We start from the raw sequence: 19,442 nt of genomic DNA, 5'->3' as shown, positions 1-19,442 counted from the left end.
TTGGGGTTTAAGAGATGGATATAATCTACACACTTATTTAATAGTTTTAATACATTTAAAAATGACCTTTAAGAAGTATATATCCCCCCTTAACTACCAAATGCTTTGTATCTTGTCAGAAGTTGCTGTAAAACTGTTCAACTTTTGAAACGTTCAAGTCCTTCCATCATTAGTACAAGTCCAACTAGAAGTATACAGAAGTAGGTCAATCTATAAATACATAGATGTTTCCATAAAGAAGAGATTTTATAATGCTCGATCAAGGTATGTCTTCAGCAATTTCATGCTAGCTCCATTTTTAAACAGATTATTACTCATTCTGTGTGAGACCACTGTGCTTTTTATTTCTTTGCAATAAATACTATTCACTATACAAACCAATCTTTAATAAACTACTCACATTCTTTATTACAGGTGAATTGCAAAATGCCACCTTAATTATAAAGCAAATCCACTGTTGATATTTGCATCAAGTGTATATGGACAAACCAGCAACACAGACATATTAATAACCTCCAACTTGTATTCCCGTGCCCTATGAAATTTCTCTAAGGGTTACAAAGTGATGCCCTTTTGGCCCAATTTTCTGCTCCTCCTCTACCCTTCACTGTTTCTCTAGTACATTCTATCCCTTTAAATTCCCTCTCCATGCTAATACAACCTATTCTCCTTTTTTTTTTTTTGAGACGGAGTCTCGCTCTGTCACCCAGGCTGGAGTGCAGTGGCGTGATCTCAGCTCACTGCAAGCTCCACCTCCCGGGTTCACGCCATTCTCCTACCTCAGCCTTCCAAGTAGCTGGGACTACACGTGCCCGCCACCATGCCCGGCTAATTTTTTGTATTTTTAGTAGAGACGGAGTTTCACCATGTTAGCCAGGATGGTCTCAATCTCCTGACATCGTGATCCACCCACCTCGGCCTCCCAAAGTGCTAGGATTACAGGCGTGAGCCACCGCATCTGGCCCAATCTACTCTCCTTTTTAAAAATTTACAGTGAAGTATAACTGTCACAGGAACAAAAATACTCCAGCTTCTTCTCTCCCTGTAGATGGATCTAGCTGGCAAGCCAAATCATAAGGAAGAGGCTCTTTAACAAACTCGATCAAACAAAGGAGGGTACCTGGAAATAGACTCAAAGTGGATCCTGTGCATTGAGAGATGGTCTTGCTCATTGCAATGGAATTTTCCACCTCCCAGTGAAGGAAGCATAACACTGCTCTGGGTTCCCCTTGGCAAAAATGTCATCCTGCTCCCTTACTATTTCCGTGGTATGATCTGAACCATGCCCCAGAGTGAGACTGATTCCATGGCAAAGCTAGAAGGGCAGGCTTAGTCTCTGATACACTATCAGGTGCCTTCAAGTGACAGAAGTCAACACACTTTTTCTGGCTTGAAGGACAGAAGTCGCCCTATCCATCCATTCCTCATTCAAACAATTTCTGACAAATTCATCACCTACTACTATTCCAAAAACACATTTGTGCCACAGGTGTGGTCGTCAATAAGCTTAATGCCCAGCTGCTTAGAATCACAGAAAATTCCAAACTCCTTTTATAGACACAGAAAACAAGGCCCAGAGAGGTTATATGATTTTCCAAAGTTAGACAGCTGGCTATACTCCGGCTTTTCTTTATATCCTTTTTTTATTTTTTCACAAGACAGCATTTAGTACAATCTTTACTGGTTTTACAGCTATTTTTTTTTATTTTATTTGTCAGGCCTGAGGGTCTCTTCCACCCTTGTCAAAGGGGGTGCTAACCTCTCTAGCTATTAAGTAAACTAGACCACAAGTGACTACTGCAACCAAGCAGGCAGGGGCAGGGTGTGGAGCACTGCATTCAACTTTAGTTTTCAGAGGTCCTCGGTAGGGTGCTTTTATATTCTTGTTAATGAATATAAATAAAACCTTAAAGTTAGTCACCTCAGAGTGAGGGTCTCTAAAAGCACAATTCAGACTCCAAAAACAAGGAAAACTCACGGAGATGTAGACCATTACTTGTGGAAAGTAGTAAACAGGACACAGAATAATGTCTCTGAGCTTCTTAAATTTACATCTCTGCTTCTACCTTTGTCTGTGAGAGAGATATATAGACAGATAGATCGACCGACAGATATAGATATCACATTAAATATGCATATATTGCATATAATATATGCATTTTATATATATATCTGTTTTCTATATACAGTGTAAATAATATCTTTAATGTTTTCAAGTTTCTATAACTGGAGCTAATGTGAAATTGTGAAAATAACTAGATCAAGTGGATTGGCTGTGTCACAGACAGATACAGATTTGAGACATGACTAGAGGATAATCTTTTGCTGTCCTGGTCCTCAGTGTCCACCTCTCCCAAGCCCCTGCTAAGGAGAGAGCATATCAAGTCATTTCCTCACACAAGTAACATCAGGAGTGGTGGGAGGAGGTGATGCAGCTCCCAGAACAAAAGATTAGAATCAACTGTTGATGACAGAGGATATTTGGGAACTTAAGAGTCCTGTGAATTATATCATGTGTAAAAATTCTACATGAGTGAGCCAGGCTTTCACAAACCCTGGTTGACAATATAACTGGACAACAAGCCATTCACCCCTAGGAGCCTCTTCTCCACCCTGGAAGCAACCCTCATCCTCCTGACGGCTCCCTACCCTCTAAAGCTCACATGTGTCTGACTCTTCATGTTCCTTCCAGTCAGAAAGCTGCTCAGGAGGTAAGTATAGATGTTCTGTTCTACCTTCTTCAGTGGCAGAAAAAATAATGAAAGCATTTTAGTTGCAAGAAGGCACTTGGCTTTTAGCCGCTGGCCAATTTTCCCACTCATTAGCGGCCTTTGAGCCTTTTTCACTTATCTTACTTATCTTCTTGTTGTTGTTCTGCTTTTTTGGAAATTATATCACTTCTGATGAAATAACTCAAAAAGCCAGTGGTCTGAATGTTGTTTTAATCCCTGAGGACATCACCACTGGTGCAGAATTCAGCCCCATGGGTGTTCCCATACACCTGATCCTGGCCCACCAAGAAAAGATTCACAGTGTTTTGCCTACACTGTGTATGACAGCAGGTGAAGGAGAATACTTTAGAAAGGCTTCATTATGAAGTCTTCAAAATTAAGGCAAAGTACCCAAATCTTAGCTCTTCAGAAAACCCAAATGCAGATATCCACGTTTTTGGGGTTTTGAAAGGATCTTAGAGACCATCTCATATTACTTCGTTTTATAGACAAGAAAACTGAAACTAAATGAGCACGAATCATTTGCTTTTTGAGATTTTTAAAAACTAAAATGAGAGACAGAATTAATTGGTGTCATAAAAAAGTAACTTTTGTCTGCATATACGTTCTTCTGTAAGCCACTGGTTACTATGTAAATATTAGTGCTACAGGTCTATTTAGTAACCATGCTAAGTTACAGGAAAGACCTCATAATAGTGGCTTTTCTTAAGTATTAGACTATCAAGTGTGGGAACCAGTGGCTCATCAGAGAATGCTTCCATGCCTCTGACAACTTCAGAGCAGAACAGAACAGGGAGGACTGATGAGAACATCCAGCTGCTGTTGGCGTCTTAGACCATCCTTTCTGGAGGAAGCACCAGGATCCTAGGAAATAAATGACCTGGGGTCTAGTCTTAGATCTGCGGTAAGTAGCTATATGGTCTTGGGCAACACATCCAGTCTTTCTGGGTCTTGATTTTTCAACTACAAATTAAAAGCTTAAAATTGTATTGCTTCCTTCTAGCTCCGAAATTCTTTGAGCTCAGTATGCAGAGCTGGGGAGTGACTATATGATGTGTATTCATGTGTTTGCGCAGGACAGATGTGCGTTCAACCTCTGCAACCAGCAAATAGTGAGTGGGCAGAAGGGTTAAAATTTTAAGCACGTTGGAGTAGCAGCAAAATAAATGAAAGCCGCAGCTCCTACCTCTTCCTTATCGCCATTTGATTCATAGGAGAGTTACAGAGAAAGCGTCTCTTTTCCAGGGAAAATTAAGAGAACCAGAGCATCATTCTGATGCAAGGGTTCAAGAAGAATGGAAAGAGGTGCTGGGTAGAGTGAGAAGTGCACTGATAGAAGATGAGAGGAATGCAGACACGCATAGGCGGTATTGTGGATTGGGTACTAGGCCACTGCAATAACACAAATCACACACATTTTTTGGTTTCCCAAACATATAAAAGTTATATTTAAACTCTTCTGTGGTCTACTAGGTATGCAATAGCATTATGTCTAACAGCACAACGTACACACATTAATTTAAAAATACTTTATTGCTAAAATTAAAAAAAAAAAGCTAACAATCATCTTAGCCTTCAGTGAGCTGTAATCTTTTTGCCATTGAAGGGTCTTGCCTTGATGTTGATGGCTGCTGACTAACCAGGATGGTGGATTTTGAAGGCTGGGGTGGCTGTGGCAATTTCTTAAAATAAGACAGCAATGAAGTTTGCCATATCCATTGACTCTTTCATGAAAGATTTCTCTGTAGCATGCACTACACATGCTCTTCACAGAATTAAAGAGAGTTAAGGCCTTGTTCTGGATTAGACTTTGGCTTAAGGGAATGTTGTGGCTGAACTGATCTTCTACCCAGACCACTCAAACTTTCCCCTATCAGCAATAAGGCTGTTTCATTTTCTTATCATTCATGTGTTCACTAGAGTAGCACTTTTCACGTCCTTCAAGAACTTTTCCTTTGCATTCACAACTTGGCTAACTGTTTGGCACAAGAGGCCTAGCTTTTGGCCTGTCTCAACTTTCAACATGGCTTCCTCACTAATCATTTCTAGCTTTTGATTTAAAGGGAGCAACATGTGACTCTTTCTTTCACTTTAACACTTAGAGGCCACTGTAGGTCATTAATTAGCCTAATTTGAATATTGTTGTATCTCAGGGAAAAGGGAGGCTCCAGTAGAGGGAGAGGGACTGGAGAACGGGCCAATCAGTGGAGCAGTCAGAATACACACAATGTTTTTTTCACAAGAACTACCCATTTATTTATTTTCTTTAATCAAATTGTCTGACACCTAGCCCCTGACACCTGACCAGTCTGATGGGAATCTTCTGTCTTCATCATTAAGGAGCATTCTACCTTCCCAGGGATTTCTCAGTCAGGAAGCCTTACCCAGAGCCCAAAAGACTATGGACATTTCTTGGTTGTTCTCCCAGGATCCATTCCCCCTCCACCCTATTATTAATTCCAGATTCTCCTTTGTTGTACAGCAGTCATGGGGTTTAGGTGAGACTGACCCCATCATCAGTTTCAGAGGAGGGCCCTGCTAGTCTAAGGCAATCTTCATCATCTTATCCCACCTGCCACTGTGCCTGGTTTGCAGTTTGCATCAGTCCGGTCAGAGCAAACCTCAGGAACTTGTTCTCTGATTGTGGGAACCAGCAGTTTCTATCCTGTAGGTGAATGGTGAAGCTGCAGCCCCAGAGTTTACAGCAGCTTTCTTGTGACTATGAGAAGAGTCAGCCTGAAAATGAGGCTGATATGTGGAAGAGTAAAGAATAAAGAGAATAAAGAGAACCTCAGAGAAAAGGAGCTGGAGCCCGATTAACCATGCCTGAGGCTGGACCTACTTTTGAATAATCACATTATTTTTTTATTGATACATAGTATTTGTACACATTTATGGGGTATGTGTGGTATTTCATATTTTGTTACGTGCATAGTATGTATAATATAATGAATGATCAAGTCAGGTATTTAGGGTCTCCATCACATCACCTCAAGTATTTATCCTTTCTATGTGTTGGCAACATCTCGAGTCCTCTCTTCTAGCTACTTCGAAACATACAATATATTGTTACAACACACCCAACACTTAAGAGTTAAGTTTGCCATTTCATATGGGTACAGTTAGTGGTGCCCCAAAATAACTACAATAGAAACATCAAAGATCCACTGATCACAAGATCACCATAACAGATACCATAAAAAAAATCTGTGAAGCACAATAAAGCAAAGTGCAATAAAATGAGGTATGTCTGTCCATCACTCAAGTGTATGCATGGATAGGAAGAGTTGGCCCGCAAGGTGCCTATCACCTGCGATCAGCATGGTCTGAAATTTTCAAACTTTCTTTAGCTCAGGAATCTTGTCGTGGCAGCCTCTATTGGTTAAGGAACCAACAGCCATTCCTTTCACTCTTCCCTTTCTGCCCTCCCACACCAAATCTCAAGCAACCATGAGCTTTAGGTAGATAGGGGTTTTCTTCAGACCCAAAGACCAAAGTTGAAGAATCCTATCCAGGTGTTGAATACAAATGCCTGAACCAACATCCAGATGATAATTTTAATGTCTTAACTAAACTTGCCAGGGCTACGGCTGCCTAGGCACAGATTATACAACCAGCTTTCAAAAGGGATTAATCTCGACTTAGGTGCCAGGTAAGTCAATACTCCATCACCGCATTTCTAATAATTGTTTCAATACATAAGTGTCAGAGACTGGGTAAGTGAGATCCAATTGCAGTGAGGAAGAAAGATAAAGACACAGCTAATCAGGCACTCACACTTCCTTCTTCAAAGGATGAGCATAGGGGACCAGATTCTGGCTACAGGGAAACCCAGCTGGACCGCCTTAGCAGCAGTCATGATAAGACAGGACCAAATTTGTTTGTATGTTTTTTTTTGCTTGCTCACATTTTAATGAAAAAAAAAAAAGGTATTTCCTGTCCTTTTTGTGTTTTTGAAGAGTTTCAGCATCAAAATCTTATTGCTTTTGTTAGAAAAATAAACCATAAATATTTTAATGGTACAAACTTTGAATTTGATAACTATTGCTCCTAAGACTATATTAATTTCCCTTAAAATATGATAGTTATATATATATGTGCATGCATATATATTTCAAAAGAACCAGTAGATGGCATAGTACTTCAAAGAAAAAAAATGTGAATATTGATTTTTTTTCCCCTGATGAGATATTACGTGGGAATCACAGCCAAGGTGAGACTATTTAGACCACTTGATCATTAACCTTTCTCCATACGTAAGTTCACAGACATCTAACTATAGAACGTGGTTGCTGTATCTAAAGGGACCTCAAGTCTAATACAAACCCTTATTTTGAAAATGAATATTTCTATCTTATTTCTAAAGTACTCCAAAAGTTCTTAGGGCATCCTGTTCCCACGTTCAGTCACAACCACAGGTCATCAAGTCTTCCTGTGTCTTAAAAAGAGATTTTCTCCTGATGCAGTCTAAACCCATTTTCTTCTGTTCAGTTCAGTGAGATGGAGGAGGTTGACTGGTGTTCTCCAAAGTTCCACCTCACTGCCCATAGGTTGTTAATTTTGTCTCCCTTCAGCCTTCTCTTCTCCAGAATAAACAACCCACCTCCTTTCCTTGTGTACATAGTCTCCAATCCCTGTCATCATTTTCCTCTTCTATACGTGGATTCTATGCAATTTTCCTGCATATGTTTTAAGTTACAGACCCAAAGTGTAATATTCAAATAAAAGCCCAACCTACAATAAATTTGACACAAGGGTTATTTCCTAGCTGCAAATAATACTTGTCTTAACACAGCCCAGGATAATATCGCTTTCTTAATGCCATCACTAGGTTAATGACGCATATATTTCTGGAATGCCAGATCTTCTGCAGCCAAGTTTGTGTCAAATTGTACCCACTATCTAGACCCTTCTCCTACCATCTATTCTCCAAAGGAAGTTATTATTAATAAATTTACATTTTATTTCTTCCAGTGGTTTCTACTTTAACTTCAAATAAATAATATGCCTGCATCTCTCTTTCTTGATTTTTCAGTCTTAGGTAGCCAGTACCTACTGACTTCTCTGCATGAAAGATGAAGAATTTCATTCATTTATATGCCTTCCTTCCCTCCCCACCTGCTCTCCAATTTGGGCTAACTCATGATTTTTTAGTTCTTCAGTTGGACAGATGTATTCATTTCTGGATCTAGCAGCTTTAGAAAAGAGTTATTGACCTTAATACTCTCAGATAAGAAAGTTAACATACCTCACCATCTCTGGACTTCTGTCAGGGTTAGCTCTATACTGTCAAAGTTTATAATATTTATATTTTGTATTATAGATACTATGACTACTGATATTATGGAAATGTTATTTATTACAGACACAGGAAGAAAATTAATCCTGTCACCAACTCATGCTATTCAAAATAGAATGTTCCAAGCATCACAGTCAGTAAAATACATTCTCTTAAACTCTAACAAACTCTCAAAATCATGCCACAATTTAGTTTACCTGTTATTTGAGTCCTGGATTTTTAGGCAGTGCTATAAATACTACAACTGGTTACAAGCAGTTAATTTAACAGATTAACTTAAGAAATTTGTTGGAAGGATATAAGGGTCACTCTCAACTCAAAGGAAAAGCTAAGGATTAATCATTAAAAGTAATGGTAAAAAACATTCCTCCCTATCTTCTATATTTTTCTAACTTCTACATTTTTCTGTGTGTTTCACTGGCACTCCTCCTCCCTCTGTGTTTCACTCCCCCTCATCCTCCCTCCCCCTCTCCCACCCTTCCCCCTCCTCCTCCTCCTCCTCCTCCTGAGACAGGGTCTTGCTGTGTTGTTCAGGCTGGAGCGCAGTGGTGCAATCATAACTCACTTCAGCCTTGATCTCCTGGGCTCAAGCGATCCTCCTGCTTCAGCCTTCCACATATTTGGGACCACAGGCATACGCCATCACACCTAGCTAATCTTTTTTTAATTTTTTTGTAGAGATGGAGTCTCACTTTGTTGCCCAGGCTGGTCTCAGACTTCTGGGCTCAAGTGATCCTCCTCATCCTTGGCCTCTGAAAAGTGCTGGGATTACAGGCATGAACCATGGCATCCAGCCCTTGCCCACTTCTTAACAAACTGGGTGATATTTATTTACAAACCTGCCTCTCCAACTAAACTGTGGACTCCATGAAGGAAGGACGGAAGGAAGGAAGGAAGGGAGGGAGGGAGGAAAAAAGGAAGGAAGGAAGAAAGGAAGGAAGGAAGGAAAGAAGGAAGGAAGAAAGGAAGGAAAAAAGGAACGAAGGAGAGCTTTAGCTCTCTAAGCTGTAGAGAAAATTTAAGTTCTTTTTCAAAGAACTTAAAATTCATGGATTAGTCAGAGGGATCTAATATCTCTAAATCAAATGATGACAAAAGAAAAAACAAAGAATGCAGAAATTATCCTCTTCCAGGGTTGCATTACTTTATGTCAATCAAGAAAAAATGTTAATAAGGAGGGTTTGGGAGCGGTCAGTAATTCCTCACTGATGTCACAAATTTAGCTTCACTTTTCAGAGGCTGTTCGTGGCCATGCTTGTGAAATCTGTAATTCACCTCTAGACAATAACTAATTATTACTGATTACTATGAAATAAGTCAACAAAGATTTTCCTGTTTACATTTTTATCAGACTGTATCAGAACCATCTGTTTTCAAGTTTGTTGTTGCTGGGTGTTTTTTTAATCCCAACGGATAGATTCTCCATATTGTTCTCTGAATATATGCATGCAAAACTGCCTTTTAATGCACAGTTGCAGTTTTCACTAAAACATTTGGGTAGGGGGGAAAAATCACATACGTTTTTGTGAAAGAAGATGATAATAGTTAGGTATCTTGCTGAACTTATTCTATCTTCAAATGAAGGATATGTTGGGGTCTGTCCCATCTCTAATTACCATCTCTTCGTTTGCATGGGGTGACTATTGATTTTGCTAAAAGTACATATGTGGAGCTTTATGACACTAAAGTAACTTCAACCTGGAAAACACAGTAAAGGACTCCATTAATATGAGAAAGAGTCTACAATTTTAAAACAAGCAATATGTGACCCCTTTGCTCCATTGTTCATTGACACCAATCTCCTGTGATACAAGCAATAATTTTGTTCCATTGTTAAGGAAGCAAGAATGTAAGATTTTAAATACTGGTACTCACCAAGTTGCTACATGGCTTTGGGCAAGCAATTAACCTTTGGTGTCTCAGTGACTTCATCTGTAAAATAGGGATAAGGATTTTACACAGGTGTGATGCCTGGCCTAATTAGTATAATTATCATTATTGATGGGAAAATAATGTTGGTCATTGATATCACATCTCATGTTAGCACCTGGAGAATCACATATCTTCTCTATGTTGACTCCATTTTATAGGAGTCTGTAAAAAAATGATGACAAAAGCTACATAGGAAAACTGGGACAATACAGTTAAAAAGGTCCATATCCACATAGGCTCATATCCTTAATGGATTATTTTTGAATTTGCATTTATCATTTAGATGCTTTCTAAAGTTAAACTGAACACATAAACTATGAAATTACAAGGAAATTTTTCAAGGCCCGCATTCAATTGATAAGCTTCCTTGCAGCAAAATGCTTTCCAGTTCACTCATAGGTAACACCATGAGCTACCACAGAAGTTTAGTGTTGAGCAATAGAATTTAGGGTAATCAAAGTCAAGTAAAAGTATACACTGAAGACATTGCTCATATAACATTCCAGACTCCCCACTTGTGTGTGTATGTGCCCCAAAAGAACCCCAGCTCAAACAGTTAGGGACCAGGACAAACAACAGAGCTACATGAGAAGCCAACTCTGCAAGACTGGTGTCATTGAAGCTGGGGACAGTAGGGTGTCCTTATGCCAGAGCATGGGTAACAACTCATGGGGCAAGGAAAGGGACATGTTGAGAAACATAAAAATGGCATTTCTCTTGGGGTTCATCTAGGACTCCTAAGTGCACTTACTATGATTCCTAGGTCACGATGAAATAACTGCTTTAAAAAAAAAAGATTACCTCTACATGTTGGCAAAAGTGCCAGTGAAACACAGAGAAAAACGCAGAAGACAGAAAGTGCTCAAAAGATCAGTACTCAACACCATAACCTCTGTATCCCTTACCATAGACTCATGTTCTTTCTAGGTCCAAAATTTCTTCTTTTGGCTTTAGTTCCTCCCAGCAGAAAATTCTCTTTTCCTGAGCTCAGTAGACGTCAGGCCTCAAATCTCCAGTGTCTCCAAAGCAGCAGCCCTAAATTAGCCTCTTCACAAGTCATTCATACTAAGGACCGTATTCTTTTCCTCTATATTTGCCTCAAAATTATGGGCAACAACTTCCAAATGGAAACGCTGAAGCTGTTGCCATTTTCCTATTATCCTCACCTATCATATGAAACATAACAATTAGCATTTTTAGCAGGATTGAAACTGCTAACACAACTTCTCTATGTCTTACACCATTAAACTTGATGAGAAATCCCTTCATGATTAACATTCATCTCGCTGTATCGTGCTTGAAGGTTAATAATATCTACCATCTCCTGAGAGAGGGGGAGGGGAGCTTATTTATCAAATGAACAGCCGAGTGAGGCAGCCAGGAAAGGAAATTCCCCCCTCAGTCCACTAGAGGGTGGCTTGGCAGAGCCAAGGGACGACGGCCGAGGCAGAGAGGCACAGACAGCTTCCTGTCTTGTTCGCCTGCGCTTTAGTTGGTAAGAAGAAGCAACATTAGTATTCATTGCTTTCTATTCCTCACCCTGGGTAGGCTTTCATTTCTATTACAGACACTTTACAAATGCCAGAAGTCAGTGTTGGCTGGGCCATGGCATGGTGGGGGAAAAAAAAAACTATAGAATTAGACTGCTTAAAAGAACATCCAGTCTAATTTCTTCTAAATCAACAGTGGGTGAGATAAATACATATGTATTAACAGATCCTAAGTTTAAAACTTTCATAGATTATGTAGCAGTATGTGTGCAGTTCAGATATGGATGTGGAGTGAATGTTGCGTGTACATTATGGGGAATTATACACAATGCATAAAGAAATGTACCTAGCCTTTAGCACACCAGCTGTTTCTGCTTATAAGCCTGAGTTATCCATGAAATGCAGTAGACATTTTGTAGTAAATATCCTACTTGGTTGACTTTCTTTAGGCCTAGTCACCTATGCTGATTTATAGAATTTAGGAAGAAATATAAATTTTAGCAACGAAAGAATTTTAAAATTTCCCATATCAAAACATGTTGTGTTCTGAGAAAGAAGAGATGAGGAATTAGCCTGTTTTGGTGGTCTCTACATAGGTGGTAAATCAAAAAAGAATACGTTTTTCCTATCTGTAATATTGTTCAGTGTAGCAAACCCTTTTGCTTGTTACAGTACAGCAAATGGAGTGTTTAATTTGGGATTCAATGTAGTCTAGAGTCAAGGTGCAGCAGTTTTATTACAGAAATACAATTTTATTGGAGGCTGAAGATTTAATTTCCACCTTACGTAGAGAGCCATAAACGGCATGCCTGTTTTACATTTTGCATAGTATTTGATATATGTAATTCCTGGCCTAATTTTAGAGTTTGAAAAGGTGGAAGAATCACAATACGTAGATTCAAATTCTTCAACACTTCAGCCACAGATGACATTTTAAAATGAGCAGTTTTCTGTTTCTTAGTCATGGATTTGAAACCCTTGCTTCCCTCCCCAGAGCTCTGCACCACATCCTTTTCAGGTCTTCCTAACTAGGTGAGCCACAAAGCCACCTAAAGGACGCCCTCATGTCGGAACAAATGCTTTCTTTGTTTAAATCTGTCTACTAGATGGCATTCTACTAAAACCTAAGATGATCAGACGATATGGATAGTTTGCCATCAATTGTACCTAGTATCTGTTAGGGTCATCTGTTAATATTTGTTCAGATGTATGTATTTTGAATAAAATAATTTGTAAACATATTGGAATGACTGAATGTGAAAGAAATAATCAAATAATGTTAGTTGTAAGCCTATATCCACACTGGAATCCAATTTGGAGGATTTTGTCATTCTCTTTCCTTCAAACATATTCATTATAGGAGACACACACACACACACACACACACAAAATGTTGCTCTTCCATCTGTTTGCCTTTGCAGCATTAGTTCTCTTCATCAACATTTCATACCTCCTCTTTACCACCAGGTGGAGCCCTTTGTTTATGGACATCTGTCCATTTCCTTTTTCTCAAAGATGCTACCAGATAAATAGCTCCAGAGCTAAAATACTGTTGCAAACACGAAAATTTAACACACAGAGATAAAAAAGTAAAGCTTTTCAGGCACTGGTATAATAAACCTTGCTTTGAGTCCTATTGCTACTAGATTTAATGGCTTACACATTTTCCTATTTACAACTCCTGCACACCAAACAGCAGAAAATAATACTGTTGCATGTGCCATAAACAGTGTTGCTGCAGGTCTATTTTATGTAGTACTATCGTTTCTATAATCTCAAATGTTTGGCAACTGCAGTCAAAAAGCCAAAAAAAACCAAAAACAAAACCTAACCAAATACTATATGCTGTAAGCTTCAGTTGTCTTCAGTCTTAAAAATATATACCTCGTTGAGAAGAAAATGTTTTTCTTCAGACAAAGGAGAGTGGTAATTCAGCTGTAATAGACAACAATGTAAAAATCTTCTCTTAGTCAAATTCATCTCTCCTTAATTTGAGATCCAGTTAAGGGTACGTCAAAATCCATTTTAGCTTTGATTCTATTTAGGAGCTAATTAAAACTGAATATTATTAGCACAGGTACATTGTTCAATTATTTTAATATTCTTATTTTAAGAATTTAATCAAAGCTCTTCTCATGAACAAAAAGCAATAATATTTTTAAAATTGGAACCCCAATTTGCATGTGCAAGTAACTGTAGAATGAGCTTACTAAACTATCTTGCCAATGACCTCAACCTTGATCTGGAAAGATCGTTTATTCACAAGTAAAACATTCACATTCTCTATGCTAACTCTGTGTTGGATCTTTTCTCAAGGTAGTTTACTTATGGCAACGCTGGAAGGTCTTTTAATAACATATGTATTTAGCAACACCATTGAATTATATATTTAACTGGAATATCATTTCTGTCCATTTTTTATTTTAATCAGGATTTGCTCCCTTTGTACTTACATATGTAAAATTTTGGTTAAGCATCTGCAAAGCAGTGAGTAGAAGAAGATTTGCGTATATGGTTTATTTAGTCAGTCTCCCAGCCTGAGAAGTCTGGCTTTTCCATGGGTATACAAACTGGTTCTTCAATCAGAGGCTGAATGCGAAGGAGTCCTTATACAACAAAATGCTGGAACCACCATTTTGCCGTCTGCTCACATACAATAAAATGGTGGCACAGAAAACAGTTAACACATTGTGCCCACGAGAGTTGTCTGAAAGTATTCTACTCTCTAATCCAGATATCAAGCTGCTTTCTAAAATACTGTTACCAAGTGGCTAGAGGTATTTGCTTATGTATATAATGCACGTGTGTGTGTGTGATGTGCGGTGTGTGTATGAGATGCCAGAAGAATTGGATGTGTACATTTGACGAAAGGATAGAAAGAACTAGTCAAAAATTAACACTCAAGCTGAGAGTGAAAGCAAATCTATATAAAAGCACAGGTCCTGGAAATTGCTTCTAACAGTTCACAAAAGCTGTATAGTGAATTTGGCCTTTATAACTCCTTTCATTTTAGCATTCACTGCAAGCAACTTTGAGCTAGGAAATTCAAGGGAGTTGGTATTCTTTTTCTTTATTTTTCTTTTCTAATGTCCTGTATAAATTAAAAGCAAGCCCACAATTGACTCTCACCTGGAAACTCCATGGTCTCGCTTAACAGAGGGGAAGGAAAACCGAGGACCAATCTTTCTTTCCTCTTTTACTTCTTCTGCTCTTATTTTTAGTCGTTACAAATGCTGCCTTTGCTCTTTTAAAGTGTGAAAATTCTCATTTTTCTGCAGTGCTTCAGACTCATGCAGACTCCTTGGGGATACAGTGAGGAGCTAACCAACTGCACATGGGAAATGAGACCGTTCGTGGTTAGAAAAACTGCAGTCTTTGGTAATTTTCCACATGGAGTAGAAGCCATAAGTGACTTTTTTCTTTTCCACATAATGACTTTACGTGAGTAGTTGGTATAGAATTGTAGGCTCAGGTTTGAACATATGAATGCACTAATGTGTTTTACAAAATTTAATTTGACTTCTTTCTATAAACATTTTCAGTATTTTCAAGTGCATAATAAATAGGTTAAAACAGGGCACTCTCCCTCTGCGATCCCCCACTTCCAGACAGAATTATAAAAGGCTACTGTCTGTAAATGAGAAATAGCCCGTAAGACCCACCAGCAGGTTATGCAATATGTGACATAGACCACCAGGGGCTGAACTGAAACCACTAATACTTTTTTCATAGCATCATTAGCTAGAGTTAAACAAGGTGTCAAAGTGGAAAGATGGGGAGGTTAACCTGGCTCATTATATTTGCATGCCTTCATTTTAATTATTTTTTGCACTAAAATTAAACACTAATATTCAATTTTATTATTTAAATGTGTTACCCACAAACACTACATTACTTTTTATCTTTTTAAATGATTAATGCATTATTTTGTGATTATTATCTAAACTTGATTTTCAGTAAATACTAAAATTCTCTTGACAAAAATGCAATTTAAATTTAAGGCTAAGGAGAGGTTATTAGTAAAAAATTTCCCTGTTGTACTTTATGAGATAAAATTGATTTTCTTTTTTTGAAATTTAGATCTTAAATCAAAATCTGCTTCCAACCAAGATGAGTGAGCCCAGGGCTCACGGAGTGAGTCTGCATGCATTCTTGATCTCATGTTGACAGTCATCGGGAAAAAATATGTTCTCTTTATAATAGCTCCTTTACAATTTAGGACATTGCTAGGTTTTTACATGCACTAATATTAGTTGCCCCATGTACCTTAAATAAAGCCAACCCAATAAATTTAGGATTGTGACTGAGAAATAAATGCCATGTCAGTAAACTTCAACCAGATACCAGAAGAAGGATTATGTGATTGTTTAGTCCAAAAATTAAGTTTTATGTCTTTAATTGGTGTCATATCCTGTCCTAAGTATGCAGTGCTTAAATCAAAGGCAACCACATTAACCTGGAAAGGAAACATAATAACAACTCCTTTCATCCCCTGCCTCAAATGTTTGTATGCTCTACCCTAATTTTTGTTAAAACACTTTCAGGCAAAGACAACAGGAAATACTAAACACGGCAACACCATGAAAATAATTTTCGGATGCACTATTTCTCTCTATGTTCAAAGAATCAGTTGTACAGGCTACAGAAGAAACTGATGCATCATTAAACCCAGTGCAGACAAAAACAGCCACCCTTCCAGCAAAATGGATACTTGTGTTCATTTTATAAATCTTGGTTCTAGCCAGACGAAAGCCGGGAATTAACTCGGTCTCTCACATCAATGGCCTGAAACGGTGGTGCATCACGGTAATACACTCAAAGGGAATCAGGAGTATCTAACAACAAGTTTAGGAGCAGGAATGCAATTATAACTGACAGCCAGATGTCTGGTCGGGCTGCTATAACTACCCATCAAGACTGCAGATGGTCTTGAGATCTTTGCATCTAAACAGCGAGTCCAAGTGAATGATACACAGATAAACAACAATACCACAAATCATCAACACAAACCAAAAAAGTCGCTGTGACTGATAAAGATTTCACATGTCAAGAGTTAGCCAGCTCAACTCCTTACCCTCCCCTTTCTCTTCTATCCAAACAAAAAGCTTGTTAGTGGTTGAGGGCCCAGCAGGAAATGTTTGGACACCCAGTGCCAAACGCCAGTCTTTCACTAAAGACTTCAATATACTTTAACGTTCAGATTACAGAGGCAAAAAAAGGCTCCAGTAGAAATTACTTTACATGTGGAATATTAACAATTTGACTAACTCTATATTACATGTATTGTGCTTCCTCTTTACCTTAGAAAAGTACAGTAAAATTCAAAGAGAAAGAAAATTTAATTACCATTAAAGCAATGATCGGCATGAAGCTTTTTGTTCCTCGAATGTGTGTTTCAGAAAAAATTTGAGGTTATGCTAGTAGATTAGATAGCGTTTCTTAACCTAGCTAAATACATGTATTTCTTCATTTCCACAGATTCCATATTATCTTGAAATACTTTTCTTTTGTATACCAGATGTGACATGAATTTGCGCTTCATAAACTACTACAAATATCAAGCCATTCTAATCCAAATGTGGACAAAGAATTTGGGGGAAAAACTTAGAAAAAATGTCTTATTTTGTAAAGCAGTTTGAAATTTTAATGAATTTTATGGTATTAAACAGTTGCAAAAATAATGGAATTATATTCAACCTATTTATTCTTTTAGTGAGCATGGGTGGATATTTCAGTACCATCAACCATTTTGCAGTTTTCATAAGGTCTCTTCGAGCAAAAATTATGCCCTTTCAAGCAAACTCTTTTTAATGAAGTTAATTCAAAGGTTCCTAGATTAAATATTTCAAATACATTTCACTTATGTGACATTCTTCTCCAGGGCTCTAGTGTACCCTCCTATTGTTGTCGGTTCCAAACCCATTTTGAGGTCTCTGCTTTTTCCATGAGAACGTCAAAACTGGAGGCCTTTCAAAGTAGCTGCTGTGAACACGGAGGCCCCACAGCCAGTCTGACAGTCCCTCCAGTTGCTCTCAGAGAGTTGCTTCACGTGGATACACAGAGCAATTCTCCAGACACAGACGCATCTGATGCCCTTTCCCGAAAACAACATTTCCAGAAAACATGCTGACCAAGAAGAAACAGCAGGGGTGAGAGAAGTGGCCAAAGCACTTGAAACATCTTAACAAGCACTAATTAAATGTCGTGCTTAAAAAATATGGCTGAAGAAAGCCAAATACAATAACTTCTTACAGATGGTTTTAGGAACTAACAAGACCTGTAGGAAATGGCGCATTAAGATTAGTGTCCCCGAAGTCTCTTACAACCATTAGTGACTGGAGGTACTGTGCACTTTAGAAAGAAATAATCAAAATTTGCCTGATGTGAAGCTGTTTTTTTTTTTTTTCTCATTTCTCTCTGAAGGGAACTGCGCATCTGTCAGTGCATTACACAGTCAATACTGACACGGCCAGCCAATGGAATATAAAAAGAGCATTAGCGGCCTTGAAATCTATTTTTTTCTGATGGGGTACAAAGCCATCCTGAAAAACAATTGTGAGTATGAAGAAGGCAGGGACTGTGCTTCAACATATATGTATGACAGTGTCAATACAGTGGGCATTTTATAACTGTTCACTTATTTATTGAACAAATATTCCTTCGGTGGTTACGCTCTGCTGGCTATGGACTATGATTTGGAGATAAAGTAGACAGATAAGGTATCTACCTTTCATATGGTATCTACCTTTCAGAGTGTGGAAGCTGTGTAAGGTTATTTGTTGGAGATGGATGAATGGATGGATGGGAAAATGTGTGCTGGGGTGAAAAAGGTGTTTCTCAGCCACAGGTCTGGTGGTCTAGTCTGATATTCCTTTAAGATGAGACCTTTGGTCTGAGCACATTGAAAGAAATATATAGGTAGATTCGCCAGGTGAGATGGCTCAAGACAAATCCAGTGGCAGTAATTAGTCCCAACATGGGCCTGAAACTAGGTGTTAGTATGGAAGTCTGAGCTTCTAATGAAGGGGCTTTGAAGTTAAGTGAGGTTTCCCACAATCTTAGAACCGATACGACATTATTGTTAGTATTAGCTTTCTTGGTAGAATCTGGAAGAAGAGCCTCTGGGAATAAAGGAAAATATAGGCCTAATATTTAAACATTTTTTAACCCAAAGTATAACTAAAAGATTGAAGGGTGTGTGTATGTCTGACTCTATTGTTAAGAAGACACCTCTTGTTTCCAGTTGTTTGTATATTACCCCTTCGGAAGATGTGACTTAGCGGCCCAAACTGCCTTTCATGCTAGCAGGCTTCTTGATCTCTTTACTGTTGTTTGTTTGTCTTAATTCTACTCCCATTTGCCACGTATTCAACTGTTTAATACTAGTATTCTACACCTTGTCTATATCCATGATGCAAATTGGGGTTCAGCCGTGAAATGATTGTTAGAAGCAGTTAAGACTCAATGGAGGGGAGACTGGAGATTGTCAGACCTGTGCTCTCCAGAGCAGCCAGCAGAGCGCTTTGGGGATAGAAGGAGCTTTGGGCAGGGTTTCTGTCACAGAAGCTCTGTTAGGTCAAGCTGGTCGGCTGGAAATAATGAGTCAATCTAGCCAGGCCAAGAGGGAGGTGTGAGGAGACATTCAGTGAAAAAAAACTTCTACCAACTTGGATGTTTTCCATAAAAGAACTAGTTAACTAGATTTTCCTTTTCTAGCTGGTTGCTTTGCAGTATAATGAAAAGGAATTTCCAAATGATTGGGTTGATGGGCTAGCCATCCTTAACCCCACACAAGCACCTGTGCCACATCACTCCTGGCTATCAAAACCACATACCAACCACCACCACCTACCCCATTAAAAACAAAATCCTCATTAGAATCAACAAGAGAAAATAAACTTGCTTTGGAGGTGGTGGTATTGTTCATTTCATACATTCACTCAACAAACATTCACTATGAAACTCTTTGGTGTCATCTACTGAATAACT

The 19,442-nt window shown here is 38.5% G+C and overlaps 1 non-coding gene across 1 annotated transcript; it reads right to left on the bottom strand.

The window, feature by feature from the left end:
• Window positions 1-1,656: 1,656 nt before the first annotated feature.
• LOC129032274 (U6atac minor spliceosomal RNA) lies at window positions 1,657-1,780 on the bottom strand. Its single transcript, XR_008501287.1, has one exon. It is a non-coding gene; the product is annotated as a U6atac minor spliceosomal RNA (small nuclear RNA).
• Between the last annotated feature and the right edge of the window lie 17,662 nt (window positions 1,781-19,442).

The sequence above is a fragment of the Pongo pygmaeus genome, chromosome 11 (genome assembly GCF_028885625.2).
Source record: "Pongo pygmaeus isolate AG05252 chromosome 11, NHGRI_mPonPyg2-v2.0_pri, whole genome shotgun sequence".
NCBI classification, from domain to species: Eukaryota; Metazoa; Chordata; class Mammalia; order Primates; family Hominidae; genus Pongo; species Pongo pygmaeus.
This window is presented reverse-complemented; position numbering and strand designations above follow the sequence as displayed.